The sequence below is a fragment of the Pararge aegeria genome, chromosome 2 (genome assembly GCF_905163445.1).
Source record: "Pararge aegeria chromosome 2, ilParAegt1.1, whole genome shotgun sequence".
Taxonomy (NCBI): domain Eukaryota; kingdom Metazoa; phylum Arthropoda; class Insecta; order Lepidoptera; family Nymphalidae; genus Pararge; species Pararge aegeria.
The window spans coordinates 16,978,759-16,993,868 of record NC_053181.1 but is presented as its reverse complement, the minus strand read 5'-3'; the positions used below and the strand labels follow the sequence as shown (position 1 = coordinate 16,993,868).

The following is a 15,110-nucleotide window of genomic DNA, read 5'->3' as shown; positions in this document are numbered from 1 at the left end:
ATATACATTGACATTTGACATGCAATCGACATTTGGCAACTTAGATCTAATGTTGCCAAACTTTAGTTTTGTAAATTAAGGTCGCGATTATTTAGAGTACCCAACGCACTCTGAACTCGTATTTGAATACTGAAAATCCGAATCTGTAGGTAGATTTTTTATTATTGCAATAAAAGTATTGACAATAAATTTGTTCAATACTTAAATCCTTCAATATACCTCACGCACATGCACTCATATTAACATTATTTAGATTATTTTCAATAACTTTGCGCCCCTATATAATTTTAATACTACTATTATTTAAATGTCATAGTAATTACCAAATATTCGAGTCTGTACTCGATTAAGCCTGACGGCTTACTCGGAACTATGGAGGGTAGAGGTAAAATAGCTCCATGATATAATAGATATAATATATATGTATAATAGATTTGAATATTATTTTGTTATGTTATTTATTTATTTTTTATAAAAAATAAATAATTGCGCGAGATAATATTGCGTTATTTTTAAGTAAACATAGTTGGAATTTTATCATCATTGTTGCACACCGATAAGCCGACCATGCGCACGCACGAGGTTCTTACTTAATAGACAGGAGGCTTAAGTAGGTGTAGTCAATTTTTATCGGCATTTTTATATAGAATATTAATATATATTACACTCACCTAAAAGTGATATATTATTAAGAATTGTAAATTTTTAAATCGAAATCATCGGAAAACCTTTGACCAAAATTAAATAGTGTGTCAAGTATTCGAACAAACGTTGTTCGGATATTGAAATATTGTTTTACTATGTTGGTCAAACTGTAAACCAGCACAAGAGACAACTTCAGTTCAGTAGTGATTTCTTTTGGAGATGTATGGAAACACGTGGCGCTAGTGTTCTCCGTTCCGTCCTGTGAGAGTGAGACTGTGATTGTCATTCGTGGATGTGGAATGTTTTGTGTTGTGAGTTAGTGCTAGTTAGAATAAATTGTTCTAACATTGTTTGTCATGCGGTGAGTTTTACCTGCCCAGTTACAAATCATGAGCCTTTTTATGTGAGGGTAATTTTTAGCCAGCTAGTTTCGTTTTAAGTTTAGCGGCCGTTTCTTGACCGCCATCGCCCATAGCGTAAGCCTGCTGACGACTTTAGTGTTGCGGCTCCACCTTTCGAACATTATAACAGCACCACCGATATTATGTTATTACTATTTTGTATGATTTATATTTAGCGTTCGATATTGACGTTAGCATAACCTGATTTCGTTTAGTCCCTCGATTGGTGAGTTTCCTGAGTATTCTCAAAAATACAGTTGGTCACTTACGCCTTCGCGCCGATGATTCATGAAGTTTACTATTTTGTAAAAAACAATTCAACAAACTATTATTACTTAATTTCTATCTGTGCTTAGTATTTTGTTACTTATGATAATTTAAAGACACTTAAGGTATAATCTTTTTAAATGTTAAGTTTGTATATATAATTCTTTTGGTGTATTGAATTTACCAATTTTTTTTCAACCTGAATAGAATTTGCCATTAGAGTGTGCTAGGTATGCAAAATCTAGAAAATAAAAAATGTTCGGTTTTTGGTAACAAACATATCGGTGGCTATCAGTTTTCTCAAAGTTTCGAATATAACTTAAAAAAAGTATGCATGTTCTTTTATTAATGTAATAATGCCAATATGAATGCCTATTGAAATGTTACGCATGGCCTTTTTACCAGAAAATATCAAAAGAAGGGCCCAATTCAAGAAAAACTTATTTTTAATTAATTGACATCATTTGATGACTGACATCATATCTGGAATTGATCGAAGGCTTTGGTTGTTCATGATTTAAAAATTACTAACTAAAGCAAAACATTACTGGCATAAACATACCACCATATTGTGATTTAGCATTGCAGTATAATCACATGTGAAAACATCCAACAGGTTTGAGTTTAAACTACCTACTACAATTTTCAACTTTGGGTCAAAAAATATTTATTATTACTGAAGGGGATCAAGAAGTAAGCCCCAAAAATTTGCTGTCCATATGTAAGTTGGTAGTTGAATGATTATCTTCACATTCTAGCATTACCTAAGTGGCACTGGAGTAGTGCAGTACGTAAGTCTAGATCCTTACATTCCAGCAATATTCTATCAATCCATGTCCATGTTGTTTGGTACATGGATTGATAGAATATTATATTATATATATTATATGATAATGTTATTAGAAGGTTTTTTTATATTTCTTATGAATGAATGAATGAATGAATGAATGAATACACTTTTATTGTACAGCACAGAGAAAATTTACAGAGTTACAAATACAACAGCAACAACAACAATAAGGAAGAACGTACAATTTGCCGGCCTTATCGCTAAATAATCTCATCTTAAAAATAGCTTAATATTTTGCAAAGTTGAACAATTGCCTTCTTACATCCTTAGCACTGAAAAAAACTACTGAAATGATAGCATTGGCATGGGAGTTTTGTGTTATGTGACACGAGGCAAACTTATTAATATTTCTGTGCTGGTAGTATATAAAGAGTAGAGTAGTTTTTGTTGTTGTATAAGTAGAGTATTCAATGTTGTATGACAAATCTTACTGCATTAATTTAACTTCTTTTTTGTCTAGGAGTAAGTTTTGTGTGCGAAGGTAATAAAGTTTACACAGTCACTTTGATCTAAGTTGTCTTTGTATTTGTTTGGACACAACCCTGATGATGTGTAATATAATAATTATATAAATTTTATAATGAAAACAATACATAATAAGCAATTTAACTTAACTTTTACTGCACTGCACATTTCATGACTAACCACAGCTACATAATTAAGTAATCCAATTAGAATGTTTTACTGCTAGCTAGAATCTGCTCATTAATTTAGCGAGTTACACATAATAATTATTATACTGATTAGTTACATAAATTACATTAATATAACAACTGATTGTTATAATTTACCTGTGGATCTTTATCAAATACTTACATAAGTATTTTATTATAATCATGTAATTTAGCATCAATATAAAAGGCTGTAGTTTTATGTTGTACATACCTTTTACTATAAGTAAAGCTGGCAAAGATGGTCACAACCCTCAGCCATGAGATCACAACATAGGTGAAGATGAAGAATATCTGTAAGGATTGTGATAGTTACAATGTCCCAAAGCAAGTAGGTTATTTTTAGTCCATCTGTTTTATTTTTATTATAACTAAGAAATAAATGTGGGATAACATTTGAAAGGTGCTCTCAGAGTGTGAGTGTGAGTGAAAATCATTAGCCATCTATGTAAAATTGTAAAATTCATTATAGATGACTGATTTTGATGATAAGGATGTATCCTTATTTGAATTTAATTGACTACTTATGCAATCTATATGTTCATATTAAATATTATCGTGAGGTTGGCTTGTCAGTAATAATTGACCAATTCATTCTATTAGCGAGGTTATCCAGACTCATTGAAGTCAAATTTATTTTTTTCAATTGAGATCACTCATGATGTGTGAACTGTGATGTTTTTCATAACAATTGGTAGATACCTATGTCCCCATTTCATATCTTTGATTGTGTGAAGCCTTTACTATTTAACCATTGCACTACAAAATACTGGACATGTGTTCATCCTATATTGCCAAGTGCTTTGCACCTTGACTTTTAAGTAGGTACATTTGTACTTGGTGTATTTATACAAAAACCAGCCCACGTTCTTTGTTAACATTTATTTTTCTTATAAATCTTGAAACCATTGGTTTGCCTGCAATGAAAAGTAGCCTATGTTACTCTCCATCCTTCAACTATCTATATGCCAAAAACTAAGTTAAGTTTGAGTGTGAAGGAGGGACATTCATAATATTAGGAATGAGGAAAGAACTGTGTTCATAACAGATAAATTAAAAATTTCAAATTATCTTTGTTCAAGGATACCATAATTTTACCTACTTTCACATCAAGTTAGTTATAGTAGATATAGTTCATTTCCGGGATTTATTGATTGTCCTTTCCTGCTCTGATTTCAGCTGTCGGGCAAACTATTGCAAATACTTAGTAGTAGGCACACACATATAGATCGTCCGCGTGAACAGTAAAAACCCGGGCTATGTTGGAAACTGAATTTATTTAGGTAATCATTAAGAATCTAATTTTTTTTATAATGAAACAATGCAAAATCAATTTATTAGTCATCTGAACCAGCCAACAGCCACAGTACGTGCAGAGTATGTGAAGCATTAATATTAGTAAAAAATATTGAAAATTTAGCATAAATAAGGGTTTCGAATCAAATTTACAATCACTAATATTTAAGTTGATTGTTAAATCCGAAATAAGTTTCCAGGTGAAAAGTTAAAAAAATAGATCTGTCATATAGTTACAGTTTTCCATCTAAATAACCCCATATTGAATTTTCTTGACGTCATATTATTACAAATCGAACGCTTCGAGAAGAAGCTAACGTTACATACATATTGGGTAATAAAAATAGTTAGCGCCAATTAAGAATATGAGCAATCGGCGAATTCTCACCCCCATATACATTAATGTGGAATAATTACTTAGTGTTGTGTCACGTTTTGACATTTGAAAGGTTCTGTCAGTTGAAGGGTGCCAAAACACTTCATAACTATTCTCACGTTACGCCACGTTATTTTATAAGGGGGTTTTATGAATTGAAAGACTATATCTTCGTAAGCATAGAAATGGCAGGCATAGAAATCTACATACTGAATTCATTTTTCGAAGCATTCTCTCTCCACTTTCCCTTTTACCTGCATACAGTGTGAGATTTCACTCGGAATAGGTCATAAACCTGCTTTTCTGGTTTAAATCTACTTTAAACTACGTTAAAATATATAAGAACTAGCGATGTGAGACTGCACGAGTGTAAATAAGTAGGCTTATGTACAAACATAAATGCGTACTTTAAACTGAATATATACCCACCTACTTATTTATATCTTACATTATGTAACTTTTTAACTGTACAACTTTTTTAATATTCACCCCCATTTTAATGGGTTAAAATGGATGAAAGCTCATATCAATACCTACCATATTTAAAGTTCTATGTGTGAAAATTGGTTTAAGGTAACAATTAAAATGAATGTTTAAGTATTTATGAAAATTCAAAAGGATTAATCGGGAAAAGTTGTTTTTCAGCCCTTTGTACGCCCTGGACTGCTCCAGTCCTCTTCTTCAGCTATCCTCTGTTGTCGATTTCTCCAATTTAAATAATCTAGAAGAAAAGAAAGGAAGCTGGCCGCTGTTCAAAAAAAACTCAAGTGCCATGCATCAGTCTCGTTAAAACTTGCAAATCGCTAAACCGATCCATACTTACATATTTTATGTTTTTTTTTGTATAATTCTGCGTGGAATAAAAAAAAAAGAAAATAAAACACAATAAAACAACAGAAAAATCGAAGAGTCCTTTGGTATTAGAATTTTCACTTTTAATTACTTTCAATGGAAGACGTTCTTTAGGTGGTATAACTTCCGCGATTAAGCGGGCTGACCTTCTGAGCCCCAGCTATGATGATGTAGGTACAACGGCCGTTTTTTTGGCTTTTCCCTTTTTCTCTTCACCAAGGGATAGGATTCAACACTGCCTGTCGGGGAATGTCGCCAAGCCAATAGCTACATAGTTGGAAATATTATTACCTGAGGTATTTCGGGTCATATAGTTGCAAATATTAAGTATTTTATATCCTTAGGTATTTTCATAGCGAAATTCTTGCCTTCCCGCTGGCATGGATATGTTTAATATTACAATGAAATTATTTGCGAGTTTAACGGCTATGTCGTATGTGCTTTAGATTGCTTGTCATGCGCGACATTGCCTACAGCGGATGGCAACCGATTCATGGAATTTGTCGTCACCGGATAAAAATATACCCACGCAATGTTGGTTGTATTAAAACAGTATATTTTATAAGACGACAGCTAACAAGTAAAAGTTTTATAAAACTAATCACGGTGCCACTACCTAACGCTATGTTTATTTTGCAAGAGATTTGGAACTTAAAATGATTGTATGATTTCTTTAATTAAAACCCTTCATTTCGGTCGATGGAAGGAAAGATTAGGTTTATACTATGAGAGAGCCAGAATGACGTTTAGGTCACGTACAGACTGATGGACGGACCAGCAAAATCCTATAAGGGTTTAGTTTTTCTGTTATGCGGTACGGAACCCCGAAAATGAAAAAAAACTCATGTATCCTACTGTTATTACTGTACATAACTGTTAGATTTGTAAAAAATAATTTCCTGTAGGTACATACCTGATTGAGTGAATTTGAATATTATGCTAATTTTAAACCTATTATGAGACTCTTATTTCTCACACGAGCACGAAGTGCTAAGTAATATTTGAATGGCATCAAATTAATGTTAATGTCACAGTAACCTACTTATTCGCTAAGCAGAAGCACATGTCAAGTAGATGAGTAGGTAAGACCTTGGCATAATATTGTGTGGGGGTCATTAACGTTGCTCATTTACTTACAGTACAGTGGATATTTAATTAACGTTTTCAATAAGGAACAAGGCAATGCCTAATCTTAGGAGATCCCTAGGCATACTTCAACCGTTCACCAATATTTATTTTCACAGACTTGGTAAAACATTTTTTTTTCTATTATCATTTACATAATCAACATTTACAGCCACAAGCGTCCACTGTTGAACATAGTCCTTTCCAAGGTCGCGCCATCACACACGGTCTTCCGCCTTTCTCATCCAGCCAGCCATCTTTTTAAGTCCAGCGGGCTGGAGGCCGTCCCACACTGCGCTTACCGATTCGCGGTCTCCACTCCAGAACGCGCCTGCCCCAACCGCCATCGGTCCTACGAAAGACATGACCCGCCCGCTGCCACTTTAACTTGCTTATACTTGGAGCTATGTCAGTTTTTTCTGTACACATCGCCTAAATCGTCAGACAGACTCTTCTTTTATGCAAGAGACGTAATTGGAGCTTATACAACCACTACGCTGATTCAGTCCGGGTATGTGGCCATCGTGCTCTCCGCGGCTGGATAGGGCAGCGCGCGGAGAGCGTAGCGCGGAGTGTAGCGCGGTACTGAAATTTTCTAACAGAAAAATAACAATTATACCAATGACGGGAATCAAACCCAAGACCTCGTGATCCGTAGTCGACAATGCTAACCGCGTAATACTTTGTGCCTGTTGTATATGACACGCCAGACTCTAATTTTAGCTGAGTCACAATTAACGTCCAACCGGTGGGCAGAGGCGGCCTTCTCTGTCATAAGAGTGGTGTTTCTTGAGCATAGATTCGCGCTGCTCAATGCAGGTTAAGCCGAGTATTTATTCGAAAGTAGTTATTGTTCTCTTATCACTCCTAAACAACTGAAAACATTTGGATAGGATTTGGCCACTAGATAGATTGCACTTCTACAAGTGAACATATAATACATTTTGACCTGGTAAAACAGACTGTTCTCGCAGGATAAAAAAAAAACAAACTGATGAAAACACGCAAAATAGTAGCAGCGACTGTTTTTTTTTATTTTCAAATGGAGCTGACTCGCTATCTAATAATCGAATCAAAAACCTCTCAAAAGGCGTACGCTTTTGCCAGGGTGTTCGCCGAATTACCAAAATTAAGTTCACGCAAAAAAGCCAGACGATATAATAAAACGTATCTTTTGTTATCTGTACCTGCCCTTAGTTAGAGATTTGCAGGCATGTTACTGTAGAGCCGTTTCCTCATATCGAAACCACTGTAACGACAAAGTAAACTGGACCCAATAGCCTGGCTGTAATGTCATACTTTTGTACTAAAGATTTTCATTTTACAAACGTTACGCTACGAGAGCCAGCGGTTGTGTGAAGGTATATGAGTAGGTAGGTATTAACGTTTGATGTATTAATCCATAAAGTTTTCCTTGAGCACAACATGTGCAAAACCATTTTTATATCCACTACTTCATTTTAAAATTTGGGATATGATTGTTTGTCAGCCATCAAATAGCAGAGAGAAGTATAAATCAAAACAGAGGTGTTCTTGTCTCACTCTTTACGACTTTTTCGGAGAGTTAAGTGAATAAAGTGGTCAGAATACGATGTAGACTTTAGACGTATATAAGTCACACTTTTCATTAACGTCACAGTGTTTCGATACTCCAAAGCGAGCATGCCGAGTTCATACTAATTTATACATATGTTTTTATCTTGTGCGATAAAATAGCTGAAACTGATTACTTACGGCATATGTTACAGCATAGTTTGTTGCCAAGCGATGTGACGTTAGTGGAAACACAATTCATGAATGCCATGTCTGTATCTTCGATAAATGTGCCAAATTCCCTGTCCCTATCCTCAAAGCGATTTAAGTCAAAGTTTTCTGTTCCTAGAACTAGCTTTTGCCTTCTACTTCGTTCGCGTTGGTAGCAATTTTTGAAAACCTGGAAATCAGTTCACCAAAAAAATCAAAAGATACCTCGCAGTATCTTTGTCGTTTTTTTTTTATACTAGATAGGCTTGCGCTTGACAACTATCATGCCTGATGTAAAGCAATGATGCGGTCTAAGTAGAAAGGCCTAGAAAAATGCATATTCTACCTTGCCTTGAAGGCATTCAAGTTGTATGAATCAGGAAACACTATAAAATATACTTCGTTATCAATATACATACTGTCCTTTCCCCGTACAAAATGTTTCCTGCCCATGATATCCGTGGAAGAGGTTGTCAAATAAATAATATCATTTGCAGCTGTTTCAATGTAATGTTCTTTTGTTACAGGTTACGTACGTGTATCGTTAGATAAGCAACGGTAGTGCTGTGATACTGCTGAAACAATCCAAGCAGTGTGGAATGGTTCCGGTGTGTTTGCGGTGTTTTGTCGATGTAAGTATTCGAAATGTGTCCTGAAATTTCCATTTTGTTGCATCCTTCGAGCTATATCTATATATATTTCGAGTATATATCTCGCAGACTTTTTAAAAATATAATAACGACCAATAGTTTTCTGGAGTATGTATGTATGACTGGCCATTTAGTCAGCGTACGCGCATAAAACAGATAGCGAACGTTGTTTCGCTCGGTTTACAAAAGCCATAATTTTACGCGGAAATCTGCTAAAATACCTTTTAAATAATTATTAAAATCGGTTCAGTTGTTTCAAGGTTTATCAATAACAATCAAATTTATCCACTTTGTAATTTTAAGTAGGATAAATAAATTTGTCTTGTTTTAACTCTTAGCTTATTTAACACTTTAAGTGAAAGTAAAAAAGTAAGCCTTAGAGTGCTCTATTAAGAAAAAACCCTTGGGGACAAAAATCGGAAATGCAATGATGTACTTTAATAAAAAATACTTACTAAGATTGTTAAATATATTTCCAAACAGACTATACAGGTAATAATGAGTACTTCAATCATGATGTACATAATTTTATGTAATATCAATAGTTTTCTCAGCGCACGCCAAGTAGGTACCTAATAATCTTTTTAACCCAGTCAGGGTTTGCATTATTGCAATTTTTATAAGGATCTACCATTTTTTATAAATAAATTATAACTAATGCTAGTTAAGCTTTCTTTTGGCGAAGAAATGGAAAAAAATCATTCCTTTGGGAGGCTCCCATTGAGTACAAACAAACAAAAATCTTTCATCTTTATCATATTAGTATATAGTGAATAGTGTTTTCGGTTTTATGATTTCCTGTCTTGTTAATAATTATTCGGGTTAAAGTTTGTTCCAGTTTTAATAATAATAATGAACCGAAAGAAAAATAAAAAAATTGCATAAAGAACTAGCTATTCTTTATGTAGTACTTATAGAATTATTTATTTCCTTTTGTAAAAGTAACGCAAGAATTTTTTATGAATAAAATCAAGAATTTTTTCAACATATAATTATCAAAATATGAACTTAAATAATATTACATAAGAATATTCGGTAATGTGTTGCTGAGAGAGGTGTACGTGATGCCTTAGGTTAGATGTAATGCGATGCGCTCAGCGATTAAGATTATGTAAGTAGGTAACATAACTATATGCATTAAATATATAGGAGTAGGTATTTACCAACCTGTTGTATTCTCACTGTGTGAACCAAAACCGGTCTCCATGATCGACATAGTTATAATTTCTTATTTGCTTTTTCCTTGAACGAACGGTCAATGTGTGACAATGTAAAACTTTGTTGTAGTCGTAAAACTTTATTTTTGCGACACGTATGAATATAATTTCTAGTTGGGGATTTTATAAATCGTTTTTGTCTTGGTAGTTACTTAAGAAATAAGTAACTATAGAGACATAAATAATATGACATTAATTCATCGGCACTCTTAGTTTACAAGTCTTCCACTTGGTCAGTTTAATTTTAGTATGCAAGTCTGTCTAGTTAAAGTAACCAGTGATTATCTAAGCAACATTAAAAATAAACAAACTTCTAACCATGCAAAACAGCCGTGACTATGCTGTATAATATGTACGATTTATCTTACGAACAAAAAGTTTGTTACTGTTTAGAATGCTTCGCTTTTCGACGATTGCAATCATAGTATTATGAACGATTATGGTTTCCTCTCTACCACGAATCTTTACGACTTGCTTCGTATTTATATACGCCATTCGTATAATATAGCACGTGTGCTATTTATTTCAGTTATCAACGAAGACATTTTAACAGCGTATCGAGATCGAGAAATTATATTTACTCTCACTAGGATTAGACAAAGTTACTGTTAGACGGATAGTTTTATTATCGTCTCACCGCTATAAATGCGGTCCTAACAACCTAAATAAAAATGACTGCTATGTTCGGGCTTTAGTTATATTGTAACTAGACTTCTTCTCACGTTTCATCTGAGAAGTGAATTGATGGGATCAGTAGTATTTCTTGAAATATATTTATTTGAGAACTATATGGTTCCGAAACATGGTCGCTAACTATGAGTCTCATAAGATGCGTCAGAGTCACTCAGCGAAGTAGAGAGCTATACTCGGAGTCACCGACATAGCTCAACGAGTCGCGATGTTGCAATGGCAATGAGCGGGCAACATTACTCGGAGAAAGGATGGACGTTGGGGTCCCAAGGTGCTGGAATGGCAGACCCGCACTGTTAAGCGCAGCGTTGGTCGACCCCCAACTAGGTGGACAGACGAAGCGGCACAAAACCGTGGAATTTGGAACTCCCTAAAAAATACTCTATCGGTTGATTTGATGATGGTTTAGCCTAGTAACGTTCCATACCTAGGCACAGACCTCGTCTTAGGAGAGAGGGTTTTAAACATAGCAATGGGGTAATAGACAATTATATGTACAAGACAGCTAATGAAGAAGTTAAAAAACCATGTGGTGTGGTAGTTAGATTTCTAATCTAAGAACTAATCTCCTGTACCATCTACAAATTTATACAAATTACTGGACCCGAAGACCCGAGCATTAGAATTAGGTAGATTTTTAATAGAATATCTGTCCCAAAATTAATTTTTTTTTGCATAATATGTAATATTGAACTTCATCTTAGACTATGGCTGCCTGCAAAAAGACAATTTTATGGACAATATAAATATTGACAATATTTTTAAACCGAACAAATTTATTGACAATATGCAAAAATAGTCAACAATATTGACGTGTGCCTATGATGCAAATGCTTTCCGACATAATCAAAGGGTAACAATGATCCAAAAAATATTTATGTAAACGTTATGTTGTTTGTGGAATCTGTTAAATCGCATTATTTTCTACAATCCCAATCACATCATTCCTGAATAGTAAAACTAATATTTCTCTTTGAATCCGTTAAATGTGATTTGTATTCATCAAGCGTTACACGGATGGTATTCTTTGTACCATGTTCAACCACAGTTCTAACGTTCCCTTATTATCTTTAAACCAGAAAGATATTCACGTCTTTATTCTTTATATACCGTACCTACTGTTTTAAAACAATATCTAAATTATATTCTAGAATGTATTTATTTACTTCACACAATAATTAACGTCTTAGTGAGACGCTTTTAAGATGGAAATGGTAACGAAACCCTCGTTAGTAAAGCTGGGATGTGTATCAAACAACACGCGTGTCACGATAAAGTTATTACATCTATTGTCTTTTCAATATGAGGAATGATTTGCACCCTATTACCACAGATAATATACGTCGTCTTATATATTCTGAGCGATGGATTGTGGGTGACAACCCATTTAATGAGATTTCTCACGATTTATATATTGCACTCTTAACTGCGTCCACAGTATGCAGTCATATAATGTCCATAATATAATATTCGTTAATTACAAGGTTTATAGACTATTTTACCGCAATTTTTCACTAAAATATTAACATAATCAGTAGGTACACTTGAATGCTGACAATTAATCCCCAACAGTGAATCATAATCGCTCCAATCCAAAATCAGTTCTTAGTTGGACTTAGTAGAGCCACCCTTATCAACAGAGGAGTTTTAAAAAGGGATAGCAATAACAAATTTAATCTTTTATCCGAAGATTTCGGATTAAGAATATGAATTAAAACGACCCATGAATTGAGAGCACTTTGTAAGAACGCTTGTGTAAAATTATGTGCTTTTTAATGAACCGTAAAGGAAAGACACAAAAAAGAAACAAACACTTGCATTTAAAATATTAGTAAGTATTTTGTACGTAAGAGGACCTAGTGTCAACCTAAAAATAAATGATTTTCATAATCGGATAAATATAAACAGCTAACCTCATTATAATCTCATTATAATAATATTAAGCAGTAGGCACTAAGTTCCGAGATAACTAATTATGTACGTTCAGTTTACGCTATGGACAAAGTAAGGCAGTGGTCTTGCTCCTAATCCATTCCTAATCCCTGTAGGATTACTTTAATATCTTAGGAGTTCCGTGATAAATTCTTTATTCTATCTTATTTGTACATCGACATAAAATCAATAAGAAAAGGAGTTCCTGGAATAAGGAAACATTTCTGATAAGCGTTACCGTCGTGACGAGCTTTAAAGTTTATAGAGTTAGGTGTGGTCGGCCTGCGATTGGCTTACGCTTCCAAGCGTAAACTGTGCTCACTGAACGTATTTGTATCACGGGTGATAAAATGTCCGAATATCTGAATTCAAAGAATACAATGCATAATTAGTTAAACATTCGTGCATGTTGGTTTACCTAATCGTGAATATTCTTCATCAATTCATGTATGTAACAAATGTTACGAAATGCTATTCGTTTTGTAAATTGCCGTTACACATTATGATGTCGAAACGATTGGACATTTGGTAATTTATAATGATAATTAACTTGCAAAGATTAATAAGATTAGAAGTGGCAAAAAAGTTGAACAAATCGTCACGAAAGCGTGTGCGTTCTGTCTTATCGTACTCGTAGATGTTATTGCGCCTATAAACCATAAATAGCGACTTTCACGCTACGATGTTACGCTTATCTAAAAATAATGTATCGTAAAGCGGCAACCCTATTACTCGGACATGTGATGTTTATACCAGCTGAATGAGTTTCAAGGGACGTTTACAGTAAAGTTTAATCACCTCATATCATATGCCGAAAGAACACTATTCACTAGCCGTATTTAGTGCCATACATAATCATATCTGAATTTTAATGGAATACGACACGTACGTGCTACTGGCCACTTTAAAGTTTAATGAATTCAACGGACTTTCAAAAAGCGGCGTTGTTATCATTTCGATTTTTCTCCAAATTTATGATTGAAGAACTCCAGAGAGATAGAAGCTTAAATTTCTGACTGAACAATGAAATTTGTAATCAACGCAATAGTTGCATTCGATATCACTATGCTTCCTTATTAATCATTATCAATAGGGACTAACGGTTTGTTCAGGTTCGTTTTTTTTTTTTTCGAGTTCTTTTACGGGTTTTTCATAAAATTACATTGAGGTGAGCGATTTTAACATTATACTTTTTGAAGTCACAAAATGTATCTTTTCTCCTAGGCATTGTTTGCCTGCCAAAGTTTCAGTAGAACTCCATAACAAGTAAAGTTTTGTATGTTCCAATTCCAATTCTCAGCAATATTTAAGTTTCATTCAAATTACAATTTACTTTGGAAACATAAATTACATTCTGCTCTTTGAAAGACTAAATGCAATTAATTTTTTCGTTTGTTTGAATTGATTGGTTTTATAAATAAACTTATCGAGATTTTTGTTGACTCGATTGACAGCGTTTTGGCAATTTAGTAACGCTATTAATTTTCCAGTTTATATCGATTAAAATTATTGTCTGAAGGAATATTGTTTTGCGGTCCGGCATCTCGCCGAGCGGTTGTGACATAAATTCCATAGCTTCCTTTCAGTGGCTTAGTACGCCGCTGTCTGTACTTTCGATCATTATAGGGTTTCCTGAGAATGTCGTCTTAGTGTTGTCTTACATTAAATCTTCGGATTTTAACGCTTTTACAACTTTAGAATTGAAATTTGTTGTCGTTACATGTTGAGAAAGTTTCGTTTTTTTTGTTTAATATAAAGTTACTGTTACTTTACTTATTATTTTATTATCTTTACTTTCACTATTTTAAGAATAAAACAAAATAGTAAGCAGTGAGTGATTAATGAGAGAAAAAAATAGGTCACTAAAAGAGCACTTGCGTAGACTTTTAACGCTAATTGCTTCAGCAATTTACAATTAAATGGCCAATTTATACAAGCATGAAACTGTTTAGCTATAATTTGCTTGGCTTTTTTCGACAGGATTATTAATTCATGAAAACTTGATAAACATCACAATAATGTATAAAATACTAACTTAAATCCCGATATTCAGGAATGGTTATAATTATTAACCTTTACATTTGGCTTACTGAAAATAAATGAAAATACCAGATTTTTTAGAAACTTATAGTTTCTAAAGAAAATTATGACCTTAATTTTAAAGTACGTTGACCTAAGTCAATGTTTAGTCTACAGTGTCCTTATTTGGTATAAGGAACTAGCTTAGTTTGACACAAATTACTTGACATCCCAGATCTAGACAGGTTTTGTCATGAGCGTGCACTGTTTGAAGTGTAAAAGGAGCATTTAATCACCATAATGTAAAACTATATAATGGCATAGACCTAGTTGAGTAAGTACCCTACTTAGATGTCAAATGAACGTCATCATAATA

The 15,110-nt window shown here is 33.8% G+C and overlaps 1 protein-coding gene across 1 annotated transcript in view; it reads left to right on the top strand.

Moving 5' to 3' along the window:
- The first annotated feature begins 851 nt into the window (after positions 1 to 851).
- Positions 852 to 15,110, top strand: part of LOC120632535 (ADP-ribosylation factor 6) — a 36,794-nt gene continuing 22,535 nt past the window's right edge. The window contains exons 1-2 of the mRNA XM_039902365.1: positions 852 to 1,006; positions 8,754 to 8,858. The gene's annotated coding sequence lies outside the window, so the exon portion shown is untranslated. The remainder of the gene's footprint in view (positions 1,007 to 8,753; positions 8,859 to 15,110) is intronic.